The sequence below is a fragment of the Lynx canadensis genome, chromosome D4, assembly GCF_007474595.2.
Source record: "Lynx canadensis isolate LIC74 chromosome D4, mLynCan4.pri.v2, whole genome shotgun sequence".
NCBI classification, from domain to species: Eukaryota; Metazoa; Chordata; class Mammalia; order Carnivora; family Felidae; genus Lynx; species Lynx canadensis.
The window spans coordinates 16,975,910-16,998,750 of NC_044315.2; the positions used below are offsets into that span (position 1 = coordinate 16,975,910).

At 40.7% G+C, this 22,841-nt stretch overlaps 1 long non-coding RNA gene across 1 annotated transcript; it reads left to right on the forward strand.

Moving 5' to 3' along the window:
• Positions 1-329: 329 nt before the first annotated feature.
• Positions 330-20,688, forward strand: LOC115499728. Its single transcript, XR_003964258.1, has 3 exons — positions 330-694; positions 10,253-10,256; positions 20,679-20,688. It is a non-coding gene; the product is annotated as an uncharacterized LOC115499728 (long non-coding RNA).
• Positions 20,689-22,841: the final 2,153 nt, after the last annotated feature.

The window sequence follows — 22,841 nt, forward strand, 5'->3', positions numbered from 1 at the left end:
TCCAGGCTCTGAGCTGTCAGGGCAGAGCCTGTTGTGGGGCTCAAACTCATGAACCGCGAGATCATGACCTGAGCCCAAGTTGGAGGCTTAACCGACTGAGCCACCCAGGTGCCCCATAATGTTTATTGATTTATTTCTGAGAGAGAGAGAGAGAAAGAGAAAGCATAAGTGGGGGAGGGGCAGAGAAAGAGAGTGAGACACAGAATCTGAAGCAGGCTCCAGGCTCCGAGCTGTCAGCATAGAGCCTGACTCAGGGCTTGAACCCACAAACCATGACATCATGACCTGAGCTAAAGTTGGACGCCTAACCGACTGAGCCACCCAGGCGCCCCTGTCTTTTCATTTTCTGCATAATGTCCTTTGATGCACCAAAGTTCTTAATATTGATGAAGTCAGATTTATCTATTTTTCTTTTGTTGCTTATGTCATGTCTAAAGCTCTATCACTACATCCAAGGTCATGAAGATTTACCCCTATGTTGTCTTTGAAGAATTTTATAGTTTCCCCTCTTCTGTTTAGCTCATCGATCCAGCTGAAGTTACCTTGTGTGTATGGTGTGATGTACTTCATTCTTCTGCATGTGGAAAACCAGTCATGCCAGCACCATCTGTTGAACAATCTCTTCCTCCCCAGTGAAAGAACTTGGCACCCTTGTCAGAAATGAGCTGGCCATGCAAACTTGAGTCTATCTCTTGTTTTTTTCTTAATATGAAATTTGTTGTCAAATTGGTTTGGGGAAAAACTGAGAGCTTTCCCCCCGAGATCAGGAACACGACAGGGATGTCCACTCTCACTGCTGTTGTTTAACATAGTGTTGGAAGTTCTAGCCTCAGCAATCAGACAACAAAAGGAAATCAAAGGCATGAAAATTGGCAAAGATGAAGTTAAGCTTTCACTTTTTGCAGATGACATGATACTATACGTGGAAAACCCGGTAGATTCCACCAAAAGTCTGCTAGAACTGATACATGAATTCAGCAAAGTCGCAGGATACAAAATTAATGTACAGAAATCAGTTGCATTTTTATACACTAATAATGAAGCAACAGAAAGACAAATAAAGAAACTGATCCCATTCACAATTGCACCAAGAAGCATAAAATACCTAGGAATAAACCTAACCGAAGATGTAAAAGATCTGTATGCTGAAAACTATAGAAAGCTTATGAAGGAAATTGAAGAAGATATAAAGAAATGGAAAAACATTCCATGCTCATGGATTGGAAGAATAAATATTGTTAAAATGTCAATACTACCCAAAGCTATCTACACATTCAATGCAATCCCTATCAAAACTGCACCAACATTCTTCTAGAAGCTAGAACAAGCAATCCTAAAATTTGTATGGAACCACAAGAGACCCCGAATAGCCAAAGTAATTTTGAAGAAGACCAAAGTGGGAGGCATCACAATCCCAGTCTTTAGCCTCTACTACAAAGCTATAATCATCAAGACAGCACGGTATTGGCACAAAAACAGACACAGAGACCAACGGAATAGAATAGAGACTCCAGAATTGGACCCACAAAAAGTATGGCCAACTCATCTTTGACAAAGCAGGAAAGAATATACAATGGAAAAAAGACAGTCTCTTTAACAAATGGTGCTGGGAGAACTGGACAGCAACATGCAGAAGAATGAAACTAGACCTCTTTCTTACACCATTCACAAAAATAAACTCAAAATGGATAAAGGACCTGGATGTGAGACAGGAAGCCATCAAAACCCTAGAGGAGAAAGCAGAAAAAAATCTCTGTGACCTCAGCCGCAGCAATTTCTATATTCTTTTTTAAAAAATTATTTATTTTGAGAGAGTGGAGGACGGGCAGGGAGAGAGGAAGAGAGAATCCCAAGCAGGCACATCGTCAGCACAGAGCCTGACTCAGGGCTTGAACCCGTGAACCCTGAGATCATGACCTGAGCCGAAATCAAAAGTCAGACACTTAACCAATTGAGCCACCCAGGGGCCCCGATTTTGTTTCTTTGAATGGGCTATACTTTTCTGTTTCTTTGTTTGTCTTTGTTGTTGTTGTGTTGCTGTTGTTGAAAACTAGACATTTGAATATTCTGAGGTGGTAACTTGGGAGTCAGATTCTCTTCCTTTTCTAGGATTTGCTATTTTATTCTTTAGTTGTTGAAGGCTATAGTGTTTAGTAACTTTTTAAAACTTTTGTGGTGAAGACTATTGCTCTCATTGTGTGACAACCCTGAAGTCTCTGTTCCTTAGCTAGTATTTTGACACATTTCCTTGAATGCTAGGAACTAGAAACAAAAAAACAAACAAACAAACAAACCAACAAAGAAAAGGAAGGAGACAGACAGAGAGAGAGAGAGAGAGAGAGAGACTGTTCTGGGGCCCTCCTTCTACACTTTTGCCAGGCTGGCTCCTAGCGTAGGGACCAGCCCAAGGTAAAGGCCTACAATCTTCTCAGGGTTTTTCTCTGCATGTGTCTCACCCTGGGCACACACGTGGCCTTCTAAATTCCAGGGTACATGGCCGCTTTTGAATGTCCAAAACTTTCCCTGACTTTTGCCTCAGGTGGCCTGTTGTCTTTTGAGACTGTACTCTCTTTGTCCCAGGTGTCTGAAAATCGTTAGGTTTGCTCACAGTGTTTTTGAGCCATGCACACTGGCTTGACTCCTGAGTTAGGCAAAACAGACAATTGATTGCCTTGCATCAGACCTTCAGGTAGTCCCCAGGCTGCTTAAAACAGATACACACAATTTGAACGTTTCTGCTTGTTTTTCAGTGTTTCTGTGACAAACAAAAGCTTGGAGATGCCAACTCTATTTTCCTGACACCACTTAATGAAATCAGGCTAACTGAAATTAGGCTGTATGTTCCTAGAGGGTCAGAGCTGTGATGAATCTCCCCCTGTCCCCCAGTTTTATTGAGATATAATTGGCACTAGAAAGAGGTCTAGTGTAAGTTTAAGGTGTACAGAATAATGACATGACTTACATATATTGTTTCATGATGACCACAATCAATTTGTTTAACATCTGTCATCTCACATAGACACACACACAAAAAGAAAACTAAAGAAAAAAAATGGGGTTTTTCCTTGTAGTGTGAACTCCCAGAACTTACTCACTTAACACCTTTTATATATGCCATATGGCAGGGTTACCAATAGTCATCATATTGTACATTACATTTCCACTTCTTATTTATCTTAGAACTGGAAGTTTGTGCCTTTGGACCCCCTCATCCAACCCCCCACCCCCACCCCCACCTCCCTGCTACAGGTACTTTTGTTGTTTCTGTTGTTTGCATTTGTGGTTAATTTGTAAAGTTCTCTCCTCGGTGGTTAGTGCAAAGTTGTGCGTGAAATTAGGTTCGATGCATGTTCACCGTGAATAGAGCTGTATCTGTCACTTGCTGAACACTCGAGCATTAAGTGGTTCATTCATTCACTCAACAATATTTGTTGACCTCCTCTTATATTTGAGGCAATGTCCTAGCTGAGTTAGCATTTTGAATCTGAGACACAAGGTCTCTTTTCTAAAGGACCTTACAACCTAAAAGGAGGGAAGATGAACCATATATCCTGAAGCAAAGCAAGAGGTTGGTTAGTGTTTGTGTTGGGGGGAGTTTCTTTTGGTGGTGGCTTCTTAAATGATGGAAGTCTGAGACTAGGCTCTGTGGAAGGATCTAGAGGTGATTCCTTTCCTCTCTCTCATTCCTACCTGGAGTCTTTGACCCTGGAGAAGGATATTTAGACATTCAAGGAAGTACTGAAGAGGGACCTTCTGTTAGTTCTCCAAATCCTTTGTTATTTCATGGGAGATTCTGAAATCTACTCTTGGGTCACACACAATGCTTAGCTTTGGCTTTGATGCTTCTGTAATTTGTCTCTGGCACTTCCCCTCCCACCCCACCCTCTAAATTGAGCATCTCCTAATCTCCTATTTAATGTTTCAAATGTGGATGGTTGTATCTTAATTTTTTTAAATTTATTTATTTTGAGAGAGACAGAGACAGCACAAGTGGGGGAAGTGCAGCTAGAGAGGGAGAGAGAGAATCCCAAGCAGGCTGTACGCTGTCTGCACAGAGCCCGACATGGGGCTCAAACCCATGAAGCCGTGAGATCATGACCCGACCGAAACCAAGAGTTGGGTGCTTAACCAACGGAGTCACCCAGATGACCCAGATGGTTGTATCTTAAAAAATACTCTCTGCATGCATAATGATTAATTGAATTTCTTCAAGATTTCGAGACAACAGTAGAGAAATTAAATTACATTTCTTTCTTTCTTTCTTTCTTTCTTTCTTTCTTTCTTTCTTTCTTTCTTTCTTTCTTTCAGAATAATCGGCTAGGGCACCACCTGCTTGTCAAGCCTTTTTTTCCCCAACAAAGATTTCAGGAAGTCTTATATGCTTAGAGATTTTTGTTTTTGATTGACTTGTCTTTCATATTCAGATTATTGTACAACAACGTACAAATAAAAGACACAATAAAAATCATTAAACAAAACTACAGAACTGCGTAATCATTAAACAAAACAACCACAAAAAACATAGCTTGCTGGTCTTCCCTCTTCCCTTAGCTGTGTTAATTTAAATCTTAACTTTAAAATGTTGACCCTGTGGGTTAATGTTATTATCTAAATGGAGTGTAAAAAGGCACACATTTGCACTGAGTGAGTAAGAGAATATTGTGAAGTTATTTAACAGGATGACAGAGACTCAGAAGGATTTTACTTTCGCACAAAGCACCATTAAGGTCAGTTAATAGCAGACAATCCTGTCCTTATATAATTTTGGATTCAGTACTATCCTTCAGGGAATTTTGAATTTGAATAAATGGTTGAATACGACCACAGAATAATGGTGTACTTTTGTATTTCATTTTGACTGGGTTGGCCTGGCTCAGATGCTGAATATTCAAGGATAGATAGCATGGCCAGTAGTATGCTCCATGAGAAAAGCCCACTCATTTGTTCATTCATTCAGTCACTCAACAAATATTTACAGAGTGCCTGGTGTATGCCAGGTGCTGGTGGTGAATAAAGCTGACATGGTTCTTCCCTTTAGTGAACCGAGGCCTAATTTAGGAGGCAAACAGTAAGCAAATAAACAAAATGAATTATGTTAGGTGGTATGCAGAAATGGGTGAGGTGCTCTGTTAGAGAAAAACAGGGCAACTACTTCAGTTGAAATGGTCATTTGAGAGAATGGAGTCAAAATGAGATAGGAGGAGAAGGAACTTCAGGCAGATGAGTGGGGATGTCGAAGCTTCCAGATCCAGGGAAAGGGATGTATCTTGAAGCTGGAGAGAGTGTGTTCTGGTTAAGATACAGAAAGTAGGGCTGGGGGTGCCTGGGTGGCTCAGTCGGTGAAGCATCCGACTTCGGCTCATCATGATCTCGCAGTTCATGGGTTCGAGCCCCCTGTCGGGCTCTGTGCTGACAGCTCCGAGTCTGGAGCCTGCTTCAGATTCTGTGCCTTCCTCTCTCTCTGTCCCTCCCCTGCTTGTGCCCTGTCTCTCTCTCTCTCTCTCTCTCTCAAAAATGAATAAACATAAAAAATAATAAAAAGAAAAAGGAAGAAAGACGGGCTGCGACACAGCAAAGGAGGAAGAGTCTTTGCCAGATCATCTAGGTCCGTGTGTTTCAGCTGATCCATAATGGGATAAATACAGAAGTTGAAAAAAAGCACTTAAGCCTTTTAAACAACTGATACAGTGGTTTTATATCTATTCAATCTAATTTAAAAAATTGAACTTGTATTCTGATGGTTTTTCGCCCATTTTATCTTTTCTAGTAATTCATTTTTATTATATCTTATAAAGAAGGTAACCATATCTTATAAAGAAAGGAATTGGAAATTAAAAAAAAAAAAAAGAAGAAGAAAAGAAAACTGGCCCTTTACCATGGATAGTTTGAGAAGTATGTTAGGACCTTATGAAGACTCCGGTAAAGAGAGAGATTTTCTTTTTGCTACAGAAGGAATTCATTGTAAAGTTCTAAACAGAAGAGTCGCATGAATTGTGACCACCATGGAGCTAGTTTGTCTAGCACACGTGCCAAAAAGTAGACTCCCGGGGTGCCTGGGTAGCTCAGTCAGTTGAGCGTCCCACTCTTGATTTTGGCTCAGGTCATGATTTCACGGTTCGTGGGTTTGAGCCCCGAGTCAGGCTCCATGCTAACAGCACAGAGCCTGCTTGGGATTTTCTCTCTCCCTCTCTCTCTGCCCCTCCCCCGCTAATGCTCTGTCTCTCTCTCCTCCTGACTTGCAAAATAATAAATAAATTAATAAATTTTTAAAATAAGTGGACTCCCTTGGCAGATGAGGGATGTATTCCTGAGGCATTTGATTGACTTATGAAAGGGAAAAGAACAATAGAAAAGAAGACTAATGAGAATGGAAACATTGCCTCTTAGAAGTAGTAAGGATTGAAACCCAAGCTCTTGTTACAGTTGCATAAAAATTCTGCAACCCTTTTTCTTCTTTGGGGGAAGAAAAATGGAAATACAGGCATAAAAAAAGCAAATGATTTTTCACAAGAGCTGCAGTGGTTTCCGTGTGGAGCATGGGTTGAGAATTACCAAGGGGACCATGGGAAGAACGGTTAGGAAGACCATTGCAATGTCCAGCGTAGTTTGCTTTAGAGGTCTAGAAGTGAAAAGGCAGAAAGTGGATGGGTCCTAGATATATTTTGTATGTGGACTCAACAGAACTTGTTGGTAAAGATTGGCTATGATGGAACGAGGAGAAGTAGGAGTTGTGGAGAATTCTTGCGTGTTGCACGGAATAACTGGTTATATGGTGATTCATCATTTACTAAGATAGGGAAGGCTCAGCAACAGATTTGAGGGTGGGACAATGGGTGCGCAAGGAGCCGTGTTGGTAGCGGCAGAATCAAATGCTGTGTTTTGTACATGTTGAAGTTAAGATGTGTGAAGTGCACAAGTAGAGATGTCAAGTAGGCAGTTGGATAGATATATGACGGTGCAGGCTCTGAGGAGAGGTTCTTGTTTCAAGACATCCATTTGGTGGTGTAAGTGTATAGGCGGAAGTGATGGTATTTAATGATATGGAAAGAGAGTGGTTGCCATTACTGGAGCTTGAAGGACCTTCAGCCTTTAGAGGTGATGGCAAGGGCCAGAAAAGGAAACTAACTTGAAAGGAGTCAGTAGAGGAGGAGACCAGAAAAGTACAGAGTTATTGAAACCAAAAGAGAAAAGTGTTTAAAGAAAGTGACAAGAATGGTTGATGGTGTGAAAAGCTGCTGAAAGACACAATAAAATTAGGACAGAGGGTGGTGACTGGCCTTGGCAACAGTGAGGTAATTGGTGACCTCGTGGTTACGATTCTTTTTGCCTGTAAGGATAAGACACTTTTCCTGTAAGAAGGATCTGTGCAGAGTTGGTGACCTTCTTTCTTGTGATAACCTCTCCCTTAGTTACCAAAGTTCTCTCCCAGACTCATGGCGCAAGCACTCCTATCCACATGCCAATACTGGCTCTTACCTTGTCCTGCCTCAGCCAACACAGAGTTTTGTAGGTATGCCATAAATGCTACTAAGCTCAAGGTTCCTACCACTCATTTCCTTGTTTTCTGCTTTAAAATATAGCTTGTGCATCAACTTTTCTATGCCCCCAAACCAATAGATGTCACATTTCTCTATGTCCAATTATTTGCATTTATTTGTATGGCACCTTTAAACTTTCACCTTGGTACAAACATGGAGGTTCTGTGGGATGGCTCTTTCACTAATTACTCCCCAGTAGCATGCGCTGCAATTTCTGGCCAGAGTTGCTTCTCTTCCAAATTCTGCTGGATGGGTCTGTTGAACCGTCAACCTTTCGCTCACCCGGGAAGGAATGGCCAATAGATTATGTACGAAGACGGTTCTTGCTTGGGGATTGTAGGCTTGTAGATTATAAAAGAAAAACAGGCACTGAAGTTGATCAGACTTTAAATTATATGATCGCATTGTTGGAGGATACTCGATATCAAACAAACAGCCTGTTAGTAACTGACGGTTGTAGGAATCTTGTCCGTAACGTCCCCACCAAATAGTTATCGGAGCCTGCTACCTGCCCTCCAGGGAGTGGAAGGTATGCCACTTTCGGAGGCATCGTGTTCCACTGGTTAACAATTCTAACAGAAAGAAGATGTTTGCTTTTATTAAACCAAGGTCTATAGCCCTATGACTTCCACATACCGACTCATGTTTTTTTTTTTTTTTTTTTTTAATTTTTTTTTTTCAACGTTTATTTATTTTTGGGACAGAGAGAGACAGAGCATGAATGGGGGAAGGGCAGAGAGAGAGGGAGACACAGAATCGGAAACAGGCTCCAGGCTCTGAGCCATCAGCCCAGAGCCCGACGCGGGGCTCGAACTCACGGACCACGAGATCGTGACCTGGCTGAAGTCGGACGCTTAACCGACTGCGCCACCCAGGCGCCCCCGGACTCATGTTTAAAAATTAAAAAAAAAAAAAAAAAACAACCCAAATATAAAGGTTTTCACTTCGGGATTAAGTTTGCTTTTTTTACATGACAGCCCTTCGGGTGTGTGGTAGGTTCAAGATGACCACAAATTTTTTACCATCCCACCCAGTGATAGGGAGGGGGGGTTTAATTCTTGTCCCCTCAAATCCATGCTGACTTTTGTGACATGCTTCACCAGTAGAATAAAATAGAAGTGATATTCTGGGACTTAAGATTACGTTACAAAATGGTTTCCAGCTTCTGTTCGGGCCTCTGGGAACATGAACTCGTGGAACCTAGTGGCCAGACTGGCAGAGACCAAGTAGCCCTATGGAGAGGCCCATTGGAGAGGAACCGAGATCTCAGGTCAATAGCGCTGGGTGGTCTTCCCACCTGGCCATCTTGGAAGTGGGTCCTCCAGCCTCAATGGAATCACCTCAGCTGATGCTTGTGGGTAGGGATGGACCAAATTCCTGACCCACAAAATAAAATTGCCGTTTTAAGCCACTCAGTCTGAGTTGTTTTTTTTATGTAGCACCAGATAACTAGACTTACATGTATTATTTAATTCTCACATTTACCCTTTGAAGGAAGTACTGTTCTTTATGCGATTTTACTGGTGATGAAATTGACCCAGAGGTGTTAAATAATTTGCCCAAGATCCTACAAGTCACAAGCCAGGGAGACAGGAATTGAATCAAGGACTGTCCGACTCTAGAGGCCCACTTTAAATTTTTGAGCTAAACTGTTCATGTAATTTCACCAGATCTCAGTTAACATGAGGAAGTAAATTTATGTTAATTGAGTGTGCGGAAGCTTTAGTTTTTCAGACACCAAGTTGCCTTTTTTAAAAAAAATATTAGGGGGGTGCCTGGGTGGCTCCGTCGGTTAAGCATCCGACTTCGGCTCAGGTCATGATCTCGCGGTCCGTGAGTTCGAGCCCCGCGTCGGGGTCTGTGCTGCCAGCTCAGAGCCTGGAGCCTGTTTCAGATTCTGTGTCTCCCTCTCTCTGACCCTCCCCCATTCATGCTCTGTCTCTCTCTGTCTCAAAAATAAATAAACATTAAAAAAAATTTAAAAATAAAAAAAATATTAGGATCTTAAACAGATACGGACTTCTGGAATCACCCAGAAAGTAAGCAGTCACTTTTTTGCTGATAAAGTGCTCACTTATCCATATGAATTCTATGGATTATATCTGAGATCACTGAGGTAAGCGCAAAGTCTGAGTTGTGAGAAATGAAACAGAAACCACAGCTTGCAAAACGATACCCAAAAGAGACTTGCAAAGGTAACTTGCAAAAGAGACCCAACTGTACCAAACCCATGACCTGCGGGACAAACCATTTAAGCGCTGGTCCCCTTAACACCAGCGCATTCAGACCCCTGTGTTCAAGTCATGAACTTGACTTAATAGTAACTGTATAAGGACTTGGATCTTTTAGAGATAAAAAACTGCTGATTGTTCCAGAAACTCATCTAGTTTACAAATTCTGACCCATCCCTGCCTAGACCTTGCTTATTATCTTCTGCCTTAAGCCACCTGGTGACAATCCCCTGTCCCCCAAAACCCTGTAAGTGTCCTTCCCTAACCTAGTTGGAGACAGGTCACGGTTCTCCAGGCACATGTTTCCCCTTGCTACAGGAAGCTAAGACACCCCCGCCCCCTTTTTTTTTGACCCCTGGTGTATTTTGGTGATCTTTGGTGAATGGACTTTAATCGCAGAAGAAAAGGTACAAGGAAGCCTAGTTTAGGTAACAGAAAATTAAAAATCAGACATTACACCCTAAGGAATGTATTCTTTACTAGGGCTGTGCTAATAGAGAACAGCAGACCTGGTGGCTTAAACAACAGAAATTTATCTCCTCACAGTTCTGGAGGCTGGAGGCCCAGGATCAAGTGGTCCACTCGCTTGATTTCTCCTTGGCTGCTGAACAGATCTCCTCTTAATGTCCCCTCACATGCTGTGCACGTACATCCAGGTGTCTCTTGTGAACAACGCATCAGAAGAATCATGGACAGGTTCCCTGAGCAAATTCTGTGTAATGTACCGTCCAGACTTCTTTTCCCCACTATGATACAAACGAGGGAAAATATTCCTGAGTACAACACACCCCGTAGTCAGTTCCTTTCACCCCGGGCTACCTCTAATTGCCCTATTCTTAGCCAAATGAAGCATATTGAATGCAAGTAAAGGGAGGTGACATTATTGTAGGGATACCAAGACGATTCTACCTTAAAAAACCAAATAATTTGCAAACTTCGGCTATTTGAAACCCAGCAATTTGTTGTCTGGGTGACCTCACATCTTCCAGACTTGGGAGGTTACTCTATCCTTCAAAAACTAGTAGAATTGCTCCAGCTCGAGTCCCAGTCCCCGTGTGTTATTGGAAATCCAGTGCTCTCCCCATTATCTCCAGAGATTTCTAGAAACTTATTCTTCTTCAGGTCACAGCCTGCTCTGATTTCCTGCTGCTTCCGAATACGCCTCGTTCCTTTCCAGTTATGAAGAGCTTACCTCTTCTTTCCAAAAGACCTCCTCTTTTTACGAATACCAACGTGGCTTTTAGAAAGCCCTACGCTAACCACAAGTTTGCATGCCTGACATGAATGCTCTACACACACACTACATTTTGTCAAAATTGCACTCTCTTCTGGTCTGGTGATGCCACCTTTTCCACTAGCCAACTCAACAGATTTATATTCCTGTTTCTATTTCTTTAATTATTTTAACGGGACTTGGGAAGGAGGGAAAGGGAAATGTGTATGCTTGGTTAGTTATCGTGAACTAACTGCTAGTTTTCAAAGGCAAAAAGATGTATGATGATTACATTATAAGTAAAGGCATTTCAAAGAGTTAAAAATTTTCATATGAAAATGTATGATTCATTACATCACACCCAGGGATTCTGATTTAAGTCTGAGTTATAAATTTCATTCATTTTCATACATTATGAAGTTTCTGGAATTATCCTTTCAGACAAGAAAAGTCTTGCTCCCTAGGAAGTCTGCACAGTTATGCTAGTGAACTTGAAATCGTTTTTATGGACTTTCTAGTGAAATAAATATTTCAGTCATATATTATTCTGGCATTGCTGAAATAACGTGGGGGAAAGTTGAACATCTGAAGAACAGGGTTTTCAGTTTATTTGTCTAGCTATTTCAGAGACATCTACAGCGTCTAACACATCTTAGATGCTCAATATAGATTTAATCAGTGAGCAAGAAAAAGGATTTTTTTTTTACTGTGAATTCCTACACTGGCCACTAGAGAGCACTAGATGCAATGATAAAAAATTAGAATTCCTAAAAATTATATACAACATTGAATTGTTATCTGTAGTATTTTTTAAAAGAATTTATTTATTTATTTTGAGAGAGAGAGAGAGAGAGAAAGAGCAGGTGGGGAAGGGACAGAGAGAGGGAGAGAGAGAGAGAGAGAGAGAGAGAGAGAGAGAGAGAGAGAGAGAGAGAGAATCGGAAGCCAGCTCCATACTGTCAGCTCAGGGCCTGGTGCTGGGCTCTATCTGACGAACTGTGAGATCATGACCTGAGCCGAAACCAAGAGTTAGATGCTTAATAGATTGAGCCACCCAGGTGACCCTGTTATATTTAGTATTAACTCTAAGATCAATTTTCATCACGCTTGACGTGCAATATGAGTTCTGAGATTTCATCTGAGAAAGGTAGCTTTATTTGAGGACTACCCTGAATTTTCTGCTAACATAGAAATGCCAACATAGCATAGAAATGCTAACATAGAAATAGAACTACCTTAGTTTGAATAAGACTGTAAGGAGAAGAGTCCCGGAATAATGGAAAGATTCTCCCTCAGGGAATGTGGAGAGAGAGAAAAAGTCTAAATAGTGGAAAGGGAATGGAAAAACATAACAATCAAAAGAACAAGACTACGAAGAGGAGGAAATCAAAAAAGTGTATCTTTTAATATTTCTTTATTTTTTTGAGAGAGCGAGAGCAAGCAGGGAAGGGGCAGACAGAGGGAGACAGAGGATCCAAAGCGGGCTCTGTGCTGACAGCAGACAGCCCAATACGGGGCTCAAACTCACGAACCGTGAGATCATGACCCGAGCCAAAGTTGGATGCTTAACTGACTGAGCCACCCAGGCACCCCCAAAAGTGTGTCTTTTCACGTGGCATTTCCCCATTCATGTGTCCTTAACCAATTTGTCCTATACCTGAGTGTTGTTATAGGTTGAATGGTGCCTACTCTTCCCTCTAAAGAGATGTCTCCAGAACCTGTGAATTTGAGTGGAAAGGATGCCTTTGAAGGTGTAATAACGTTAGGGTCTCCAGGTGGGCCCTAAAACCAATGACAAGTGTGTTTATGAGAAACAGGTGAATACGCACACAGAGGAGAAGACTTTGTGAAGAGGAGGGCAGAATCTGGAGCAAGGTGACCACGAGGAATGCCAGCAGCTGCCAGGAGCTGGAAGAGGCAAGGAACAGAAGGAGCCTTCAGAGGGAGTGCCGTCCTGCTTGCCCTTCCAGAACTGTGAGAAAATAAATGTTCTTCTTTTTTTTTAAAGCCACCTGGTTTCTGGTCATCTGCTGTGACAGCTAGGAAATTAATACAAGTGTGTATCACACTCACCTGGAGGGGTTGTTAAAGCTCAGATTGCTGGCCCCGGGCTCCCAGAGTATCTAATTCAGTAGTTCTGAGTTGGGGCTGAGATTTTTGCATTTCTAGCAAGTTCTCAGGGGATGTTGGTGCTACTGGTCTGGGAACAACACTTTGACAATCACTGTTCTAAACCTATGGCTTTCAACACTGGCTTTACATGACAGACTCACTTGGAATGTTGTTAAAATCCCCAGATATTCTGATTTTTAATTGTCTGTAGTGGGACCTAGGGAGCAGTTTTAAAAGCTCCCCAGGTGATTCTAATTTATAGCTGACAAAGAACTACTGTAGACCTGCCATTTACTTTAAAAAATTCTCCAAAGTAGCCTGTGATAGGAAAAGGGGCATTCCTATGAGACTGTAAAAGTGATGGCCTTGAATCATTAACCAAAAGTTAACAATGATTGGGATACCTGGGTGACTCGGTTAAGCATCCAACTCTTGATCTTGGCTCCGGTCATGATCTCACGGTTGGTGAAATCGAACCCCATGTCTGGCTCTGTGCTGACAGCGAGAAGCTTGCTTGGGATTCTCCCTCTCCCTCCTTCCCTCCCTCTCTCTATCTGCCACTCCCCCACTCATGCTCTCTCTCTGTGTGTCTCTCTCTCAAAATAAATAAATAAACCTTAAAAACATGCAAACTGGTGCAGCAACTCTTGAAAACAGTATGGGGGTTCCTCAAAAAATTAAAAATAGAACTACCTTATGACCCAGCAATTGCACTACTAGGTATTTATCCAAAGGATACAGGAGTGCTGTTTCGAGGGGCACATGCACCCCAATGTTTATAGCAGCACTATTGACAATAGCCAAAGTATGGAAAAAGCCCAAATGTCCAGCGACTGATGAATGGATAATGAAGATGTTGTATATATATACAATGGACTATTACTCAGCAATCAGAAAGAATGAAATCTGGCCATTTGTAACGACATGGATGAAACTAGAGTGTATTATGCTAAGTGAAATTAGAGAAAGACAAATATCATATGACTTCACTCGTAAGCGGTGTTTAAGATACAGAAGAGATGAACATAAGGGAAGGGAAGCAAAAATAATATAAAAACAGGGAGGGGGACAAAACAGAAGAGACTCTCAAATACAGAGAACAAACTGAGGGTTGCTGGAGGGGTGGTGGGTAGGTTGACGGGCTCAATGGGCAAGGGGCATTAAGGAGGATGCTTGTTGGGATGAGCACTGGGTGTTATATGCAGGGGATGAATCACTGGATTCTACTCCTGAAAACGTTATTGCACTATATGCTAACTAACTTGGATGTAAATTTCAAATACTAATAATAATAACAATAATAACAATAATTAAGAAAAAAGAAAAAAGAAGAAATCATTTAAAATGTTAACAATGATTATTACTTTATTTTTAAGAAAGTGGGAATGAGAATAATCATTTTAAAAATGACTTCCTAGGGGCGCCTGGGTGGCGCAGTCGGTTGAGCGTCCGACTTCAGCCAGGTCACGATCTCGCGGTCCGTGAGTTCGAGCCCCGCGTCGGGCTCTGGGCTGATGGCTCAGAGCCTGGAGCCTGTTTCCGATTCTGTGTCTCCCTCTCTCTCTGCCCCTCCCCCGTTCATGCTCTGTCTCTCTCTGTCCCAAAAAAAATAAATAAACATTGAAAAAAAAAATTAAAAAAAAAATGACTTTCTAAATTATAAAAAAGATCTTGGTATTACCGTTCAGTCTCAGAGGATCCAGATCAAAGAATGTGTCGCTATTTGTTGTTACCATCTGATACCGACTAATGTTTTGGTATAATTCTTCTCGGCAATAAACTCTGGGTAATATCTCTAACATGATACTGTGTATCACTCTGTGGTGTTAGAAATGCACATTTTGTAGAGTAGGATTTATGGCTTAAACACCCGACATATAAAAAATGACGTTGTTAGCAAGGCAGAATCAGCACATAGAAGAGTTAAAGCATAGAGTTTGCATAACAGACCTGGATTGGAATCCTAATGCCATCACTACTATGTGTACAACCTGTGGCAAGTTACAATTTAAATTATTTGCTTTGTTATATGTAAAATGGATCCTCATACTTAAATGCTATTCCTTAGTGTTTTAGCTTAAAATTTTTTTTTTAATTTTTATTTATTTTTGAGAGAGAGAGAGAAAGAGAGAGAGAGAGAGACAGAACACAAGCAGGGGAGGAACAGAGAGAGTGGGAAACACAGAATCCTAAGCAGGCTCCAGGTTCTGAGCTGTCAGCACAGAGCCCCATGCAGGGCTTGAACTGATGAACTGTGAGATCATGACCTGAGCAGAAGTTGGACACTTAACCGACTGAGCCACCCAGGTGCCCCATAGTGTTTTAGTTTTAAGTGTGTTCTATTGATTTGCTACTAGAGAAGTTGAGGTTTTGTCTCTCTTGTACTTCCTCAAAACCGGTGTCTCCACCAATCCCATCCAAGCTTCTGCTCCTATCCTAATATTACACATTTTTTTGAAATCAATAATCACAACGTATACTATTTTGATTATATAACTATTGTTCAGAGCATTATCATATAACATGTAATATAATTATTGTTTATTTCTTTTATAATTTTTTGTCCCACCTGGAGTTTATAATTGCTGTGGTTTTTTTCCGTATACTTCATTTTCTATGTGCCTACCATTACTTCTAACTCAAACATTCAACAGAATGGTAAATGTCTTTTCTGTATAGCCACACCCATCAGATAATCTATTAATTCCCCTCCCCCCTCCCCCCCCCCCCCCCCCCCACACACACACCTGGAAACAACTTTCTTGGAGCCTTTCATCCTATTGCTCCAATCTGGGCTTTTGGAGAACGACCATCTAGGAACTACTCTCTTCCAAATTCCCCTCACTGCTCTCCTATGTTTCACTCCTTGTTTCTTGGATCTTGTGACTTCTTGGCTTGCTTCCTCCTTTTGAAGGGATTTATATTCTAAAAGCTTTCTGGAAAACAATGCTTGGGACATATATTGTCTGGGGAGTACCTTGCATTCTAAACATGTCTTTGTTTTATCTTTTGTTTAATAATGTGGGAGAGGGAATAATTTTAAGTTGGAAATAATTATTTCCTCAGAAGTTTGATCAAATTTTCTATCTCCCTTCCCTCCCCTCCACCCTAATTTTTGCTCTTTAGGTGTCTGGTGACATTCTTGAATCATTGATGTGTTGTCTTTTTTTTTTTTTTTTCCTATTTAAACATTTAGGATCTTCTTCACCCTGCTGCCCCCATCCCCCCATACACTAAAATTTTATAACTACTTGCCTTGGTACTTTTAAGTACTCTGTGGGCCTTCCACACTATAGTTTTATTCTCTGTAGTTCTGAGAAATTTGATTGTATCTTTAATAGTTTTTTCTCCAGTAATTGTGGTTTGTTCTCTTTCCTTGGAATGTCTATTATTTAGATGACAAACTTCTCAATAGATACTCTAATTTTCTTGTCTTTTCTCTACTTCCTAAAAGTATTTTTGGGGAAAACTTAATGGGAGATTTGTTGATGTAATCTCCCCAGTGTTCTTTTGAACTTTTATTTGTAATTTGGGTTATGACAATTTTAATTTTCAAAAACGCTTCCTTTTTGGGAAAGTTCTCTTATTTTAAAAGTATCTTGTCCTGTCGTACGAATGTTATGCTTTCTCTTATGTTTTTGAAGGTTAAATTATTACTTAAAAAGTTGTTTTGGTTAATGTTCCCTGTATTTTCAGTGTTTCCTCTGAATTCCTTAATTCTATTTTGTTTTTCTGCTTCTGTTTTTCATTTTAAAAGTGTGCCAGTTATTTGTTTGTTGCCTCTAGGCTGAACACTTGCTCTTCCATACTTGGTTCTGAACTCTTGCTTCTAGGAGTCTGCAAACTACATTTCCCAGACTCCTTTGCCAACGGGCTCCCTCTTAGCTGCTGTCATTAGGAAGTGTTTTATTTTATTTATTTATTTTAATATGAAATTTATTGTCAAATTGGTTTCTGTACAACATCCAGTGCTCATCCCAGCAGGTACCCTCCTTAATGTCCATCACCCCCTTTCCCCTCCTTCCCACCCCCCATCAACCCTGAGTTTATGCTCAGTTTTTAAGAGTCTCTTACGGTTTGGCTCCCTCCCTCTCTAACCTTTTTTTTCCCCTTCCCCTCCCCATGGTCTTCTGTTAAGTTTCTCAGGAGCCACATAAGAGTGAAAACATATGGTATCTGTCTTTCTCTGTATGACTTTTTTCGCTTAGCATAACACTCTCCAGTTCCATCCACGTTGCTACAAAAGGCCACATTTTTATAAGAGTTCAGAAGTAGGTGGAAAAGACACACCTTCTGCCTCTGGCTTCCACTACAGCGACTCCTGGAGGCTGCTGGTGATTGCCGTAGGGGTTGTGGGGTTGTGGCAATTGCACACCAATGGTCCAGTAAGCAACAGTAGCACCTCTTTGGCATTTCCGCTTCTACTTTGAGGCTTCTGCTGTCCTAGGCTGCCATCTTGTAAGGAGAATAAATGGAAGTGAAATGTTCATTGATTTGCTGTTTATGAAGGTTACATCCAAACACATCTCTTTTTCAAGGAAACCAGCTCCAGAGAGAGTAGATGGAAAATCAGTTCACTTCACCAATTCCGGACTGTGTTGACAGAATTTATATAAGCTTTACTCTATCATTCTTGAATAAGATGATAAATTACATTTATAATACTGTATTTTTTACATGAACTACTGGGAGGAAAAGCTAAGGGAACTTGTTGGATTTGAAATAGACTAGTAGCATCTATACAAAACTTGTTTATGACACAGCATTCTGCTTGGCCAGGACCTGTGCTTCAGCAGGAAAATGTCACATCTGAGTTGGAAATAGGGATTTGAGGCCATTTATTTCTGTGTATGGAAACGTTCGTTTTAGTTTTCTATCCATACTAGATTGCACCTTTCAAAAGCCATGGAGTCTTGTTTCAAGTACATTTGTCACCAGGTTCATTTCTCCTTCTGTGTGCAGTTACTTTGGTAGTGTGTGTGTGTGTGTGTGTGTGTGTGTGTGTGTGTGTGTTAACTATGTAACATGATTAGTGCGGAGCACTGTGCCCGTGTGGCTCACCAGAGCTTTTTCACATTTGTCAACAAAGAGGCAAAGATAAAGGCAGAAGAATTAGAGCCAGGCCTCATGTGTTTTTTCAGCCACACAGTTTTCCCCCAAACTGGCCAAGTGAGGAAAGCTGAAAAACTCCTAAAGAGACTCCGCTTCACAGGAATTAGGTCATTCAGAAGGGATTCCCATTCCAAGCCAGTAAAACAATGTAAATTGAACAAGGACCACATTTTTTTTCTTGACTCTGTGTCTCAAAAGGCATATTATTTAATAAACAGTCAGTCAATTACTTTGGAGTGAGAATTGTATTCACTTGAATCGGACAGTCAACACAAATCTTTCATGGGAATCTTTATGTGTTTGTTTCTGTGTTTGTGCAGAATCTATCTATGGCATATCTAATGCGATCTGAGTTTTCCCAATTTGGCACAGAGAAAAATGTATTACTTGGGAATGAGAATTAGGAGTCTAGCTCCAGGTCAGAGCTAATACTTGTGCATGAATAACCTCCTAGGAGACTTAACCACAAGAATGTTCATCCACAGTATTGTTTATAATAATGAAATTTGAAAAAAAAAATCGTTAAATTTCCAACGACTGGGAATTGTTTAAAGTTTGGTGCATTTACATAATGGAATTTACTCAGCCTTTAAAAATATTGCTGAAGAAGCATGTAGACTACCATGAGATGATATTTTCCTGTATAGAGTTACTTCATATAATGATTGTTCATTGAAAGATTTTTTTTTTTTGGTCTTTTGCTCTAACGGCTGTTTAATAGCCATACCACTTATCAAAAAACTCTTTTGAAATAAGTAATTATTTTTCATCCAAGAAATCCTAAATCAATATGCTTTATAAAACATTATGGTTTTAGGCTAATGAGCAGTCACCAATTTTCTCAACACCAGAGTTTCTGATCAAATAATACAAGATTAAACTGTAAAGTAGGACCATATTAGTCGATTCCAAAATGATTCCTTTGTGTGTGGCCACTAGTCAAGTAGGATAAAACTATAACGTCTCTATATTCTCTTTCCATATGTCACTAAGAACTAGTAGATTTAGCATTTATTTTGTCCTACAAGTGTTTTTCAGTATTATAATTTATTTCTAAGTGTAATTTCAATGCAAAATAATTATCACAGATCCCTCCCCCCCCACAAATTTAAAAAGTTTGTAAAGAAAATGATACCTGGAGAATTTATCTTCTAAATGAGTGGCTCCCTCCCAGCTATTCCCAGACAACACCCACTCTCAAGACCCTTCTTTCTCATTTTGTGAGAATAATAAAGCTTTATTATATTTCAGTCAATGTAAAAACCATATTCATATCCTTTTAAATATCATTGTTTATTGCTTATATAACTTATTTTCATTTTTCAGTTAGCAGTGTGAAAATTGTTTGGATATCATAGGTTGGGATGAAATGCATCATCGTTTTTCCCACTGAAATTAATGAAAATTTAAAAATTACTGTTTTTCTCACTTAGCAAGGTTTTCCAGAACCAAATAATGTTACACAAGAGATAGGCAAATGATTAAATTAAACAAAGCAGGTTGCAACCTATAGATAGCAAAAGACAGGCATAGTAGAAATATATACATATACATATAAATGGATAATGAGTTGAAAAAGATATATATTCAAATTGTTTCCAGTGATTATGGTGTTGGTTGATGGGTCCTTTAATTTTTCTTATTATATCCAACTCGTTTGTAGCTGTTCTTTCTGTCTTCTTTTATTTGCTTAAAGGGCAATATAATATTCTGAGATATAAACTACCCACCTCCTTGCCCATAGATTTTATTCCTTTGGAGTTGAGACCCAGGAAAAATGCATAGTTTAGAAGACTATATGAGCAGTGAGAGCCAGTTTCCACTGCATAAAGACCAGATGTCTGCCTTGACTTGGGAAGGGCTGAAGAAAATCAGGGAAAGCATGGAGGTAGTGGGTCCTAGATGGGCCACATTCTAGAATTTGGGGGGAGGAGAGTGCTGGAATCCTCCAATGCATTTGGGGGTTCGTCAGCAGGAAAGAACTTCTTGCAGAGGAATTCAAACTTACAGGCAGGGGCGCCCGGGTGGCTCAGTCGGTTAAGTGTCCGACTTCAGCTCAGGTCGTAATCTCATAGTTTGTGAGTTTGAGCCCCGCGTTGGGCTCTGTGCTGACAGCCTGGAGCCTGCTTCAGATGCTGTGTCTCCCTCTCTCTCCCCTTCTCCGCTCTCGCTCTCTCTGTCTCTGAAAAATGAATAAATGTTAAAAAAAAAAAAAGGCACAGGTAAACAGTCATGATAAAATAACACTAGCTATGATCTTGTCAGTTCTTGATTTAGGGCTTTTCACATATGGATGATTATTGAGGGAAAGAGGGAGAAGGTGAAAGAGAGGGGCAGGCCTAGTTTCTTCCTAGACTCTTATAATAATCTAGAGATGTCAATCACAACAATGGATTCGTAATTCTGGGTCAGTACAGATCATTCGGTCATGGTAACGTACAAAATATTCTCTTCAAATGGCAATCACGGCAGCCAATATTACAATACACAAAGAGAACTTTCCTGGAATTTTCCTGGTTTCAGAATGTGTTTGTGGCTGCTCTCAGGCCACTTTACAAATAAACAAAAGTAACAGTTTTGAAAGCTCAGAGGTTCACGAGGCTTTGTTTCTATTAAAACCTAATCTGAACAAAATATACCAATCGAGTTCCACAGGAGGTGGAAATGTGACTTCATTTCTAACCTGCCAAATAGCCTAATTTTAAAAACCGCTTTGCACAAATAAAGTATCTCTTTATGACTTCTAGTAATGAATTCTGTCTCCTCTATTTACATCTATTTAAAAAAATTACAACTCCAGGGTAAAAAATGTGCAAATATGCAATGACCTTATTTCTCGTGTTGTTGTGCCTTTATTTCTCTCCCAGCTCACGCTGCTAAGGCAGCCCTTAACTCTGTGCCCTGACTGCTGCCCCCTCCCCCACCCACCGGAAGTCCTCCTTGCCAGCATCCCCACCGCCCGGCTGCTCCGCCCATGGATCCCTGCTCTGTCTTTATCTAACGGAATCCGCCATTGACCTCTGACGTGACGGCTCCTGCCTTCCTTCTTGGTAATTTCTCTGCCTCTGCTTTGTCCACCATGCTTTCTGGGATTTCTTTTCCCTATTGCGCTTAATCTTTCTTAAGAGCTCTTCGTTTTCCTTTCCCCGTTCTTTAAATATTGGCGATCGTCTGACTTACGTCTTCAAGTCCTTTTTCTTTTCGTGTATCCTCATAGTTTTCCTGAGAAATGTCATTTTATTTCTTTCTTTATTTGTTTATTTATTTATTTAATGTTTCTTACCTTTTTTTAAATTTAATTTTTAATTTTTAAAATTTATATCCAAGTTAGTTAGCATATAGTGCAACAGTGATTTCAGGAGTAGATTCCTTAGTGCCCCTTCCCCATTTAGCCCATCCCCCCTCCCACAACCCCTCCAGTAACCCTCTGTTTGTTCTCCATATTTATGAGTCTCTTGTGTTTCGCCCCCCTCCCTGTTTTCGTATTATTTTTGTTTCCCTTCCCTTATGTTCATCTGTTTTGTCTCTTAAAGTCCTCGTATGAGTGAAGTCATATGGTTTTTGTCTTTCTCTGACTAATTTTACTGAGCATAATACCCCCAGTTCCATCCACGTAGTTGTAAATGGCAAGATTTCATTCTTTTTGAGTGCTGAGTAATACTCCATTGTGTGTGTATATATATATATATATATACCACATCTTGTTTATCCATTCATCCATGGATGGACATTTGGGCTCTTTCCATACTTTGGCTATTGTTGATAGTGCTGCTATAAACATAGGGGTGCATGTGTCCCTTCGAAACAGCACACCTGTATCCCGTGGGTAAATGCCTAGTAGTGCAATTGCTGGGTCGTAGGGAAGTTCTATTTTCAGTTTTTTGAGGAACCTCCATGTTTTCTAGAGTGGCTGCACCAGCTTGCATTCCCAGAAATGTCATTTGTTTTTAAGGCTTTAATTATCACCTGATTTTTCCCAAACACACATCTCTGACAAAGCTTTTTCTTCTGAGTTGTGTATCTGGCTGCTTACTGCACATCTTCACAAGGATCCTCATTGTCTCTCATGGCCCAGACTGGACTCATCCTCCCCCACAAGCCTATTTCTCCCGTGCTTCTCTACCAGTGACTGGTACGCTAGGTGGTCCCATGACCAAGCTAGAGCCCTGGATGTTCCACCAGATTCCATCCCTTCCCTGAATCCCCATCTGTGTTAGCCTGCTCAGGCTGCTACAACCAAACACCATAGTAAGCGTACTTTAAGAAACAGGGATTTATTTCTTCACGTTTCTTTATGCTGAAAAGTTCTAGATCGTGGTGTTCGTGGTGCTGGCAGATTCAGTTTCTGGTGAAGGCTCTCCTCCTGGCTTGCAGACAGCTGCCTTCTCGCTGTGTCCTCACATGGTGGAGAGTGAGAGCTCCCTGGAATCTCTTCTTATAAGGATAGTAATCCCATCAGATCAGGACCCCATCCTTATGACCTCATTTAACCTTAATTACTTCCTTAGAGGCTCCACCTCCAAATCCAGCTGCACTAGAGGTTAGGGCTTTCAATACATGAATTCTGAGGGGGACACACACATTTGGCCTATGACACTATTCAGCAGTCACCGAGGTCTTTCAATTCTTCCTAAT